General features: G+C 37.0%; 1 non-coding gene across 1 annotated transcript; it reads right to left on the bottom strand.

Moving 5' to 3' along the window:
- Positions 1–467: 467 nt before the first annotated feature.
- On the bottom strand, positions 468–601 carry LOC120360572 (small nucleolar RNA SNORA42/SNORA80 family). Its single transcript, XR_005577036.1, has one exon. It is a non-coding gene; the product is annotated as a small nucleolar RNA SNORA42/SNORA80 family (small nucleolar RNA).
- Positions 602–1,821: the final 1,220 nt, after the last annotated feature.

The raw sequence follows: 1,821 nt of genomic DNA, 5'->3' as shown, positions 1-1,821 counted from the left end.
TTGTTTCTGATGATGAATTTGTTGTTACTCTTCTCTTAGTTCTTCTACATGTAATGTCTCCATTCCCTGTGCCCGTCATCCCTCAGATGTTTTTCATCTGTTACTGGCTTTGAGCAATTTGATTTTGATCAATTTGAGTGTCATTTTCTTCATGTTTCATTGAGTTTCTTGAATCTGAGAGTTTATCATTTTCATGATATTTGGGAAGTTGGGAGCCATTATTTCTTCATGTATTTTTTCCTGTCCCCCTCCTGGCCCCTAGTACATGTATATTGTATCCATGACTTACTGATACTCTGTTCACTTTTTAATTTTTTCTCTTTGTATTTCATTTTGGATAGTTTCTATTGCTATGTCCTCAAGTTTACTAATTTTTTTTCTGCGATGTCTCACCTTTGGTTAATCCTATCTAGTGTAATTTTTATTTCAGAAAATACAATTTTCATCTCCAGAAGCTCAACTTGGATTTTTTTGCAATCACCTTTAGTACTCACAGCCTATGGGCAAGGAGGCAGGGCAATGGTTCAAGGCTGAAGTTTACACTGGCATGGGCACTCTATGAGGCCCACAGAGAAGTGACCCCATGAACCCATTACCATGCCACCCATTACCATGTTCTTGGGTTTGTTTTACATCTTTCATTTCTCTACTTATCATGCTTAATCTTTCCCCTAGGTTTCTGAACATATGAAATACTATTTAGGATGATCATTTTGATGTTTTTTTCTACTTCTATCATCTATGTCAGTTTTGTGTGTTTCAATTGATACATTGTCCTTATTATTAGTCATGTTCTCCTATATACTTCTTTATATGTTTGGTTATTTTTACAGGATCCTAGTCATTGTACATTTGCTTTATTGGGTGATAGATATTTGTGAATTTCGTAAATATTCTTGAACTTTGTAATACAAAGCTATTAGCAAGAGTTTGACACTTTCAGGTCTTGCTTCTAAGCTTTGTTTGGCATAACCTGAGCAATGTTTCAACTAGAGGACCTTTTGTTCCACTACTGAGGCAATACATTTCTGATTACACTACCCAGTGCTCTATAGACTGAGGTTTTCCAGGCTGGCTGGTCATAACAGGCACTATTTACATTCCTTTGTGAGTTCTAGGCACTATTCCTTCTTATCTGTTCAGAGGATTTTCTGCTCACACACCTGCCCTCAACAGGACTCAGCTGAATGCTCGAAGGGATTTGCTGTGGATTTCTAGGGTTTTCTTTCCCTGTAGCCCTCTCATCTCTGTTATTCTGTTTTGCAAACTCTAGTCTCCTTGGCCTCCTTCCTCCCTCTTCAAGGCAAGGAGATCAATAGTCTCTGCTTGGGTTTCCTCTCCCCGTACAACCTGAAAATTCTCTCTAAACAGCAAGCTGTGACAAATGTAGGCAATACCTAATTTGTTTTCTGTCTCTCAGGAATTATGGTCTTTTGTTGCCTGATGTCCAATTTCTTGAATCCTGTTGTTTCCTATATTTTGTCCTAATTCACAGTTATTTCAGGTGGGAAAATAAATCTGGCCCTGTTAATCTATCTTGGCTCTCATATTTAAAAAAAAAAAAAATTTTGGCCAGGCGTGGTGGCTCACGCTTGTAATCCAAGCACTTTGGAGGCCAAGGCAGGCAGATCACCTGAGGTCGGGAGTTCAAGACCAGCCTGACCAACATGGGAAACCCTATCTTTATAAAAAATAAAAAATAAAAAAATAAAAATTTAAAACCAAGTATAGATGTTTGAAGACTGTATTGTTAAACTTAAAAATATAAAAATGTTAAGATCAGAACTTAGTTCTTTGTAATCAAAATGAAGAACTTTGTTA

This window comes from Saimiri boliviensis, chromosome 11 (genome assembly GCF_048565385.1).
Source record: "Saimiri boliviensis isolate mSaiBol1 chromosome 11, mSaiBol1.pri, whole genome shotgun sequence".
In the NCBI taxonomy this organism is placed as follows: domain Eukaryota; kingdom Metazoa; phylum Chordata; class Mammalia; order Primates; family Cebidae; genus Saimiri; species Saimiri boliviensis.
Note: the sequence above shows the minus strand (reverse complement) of the source record. Positions and strands in the feature narration are given on the sequence as shown.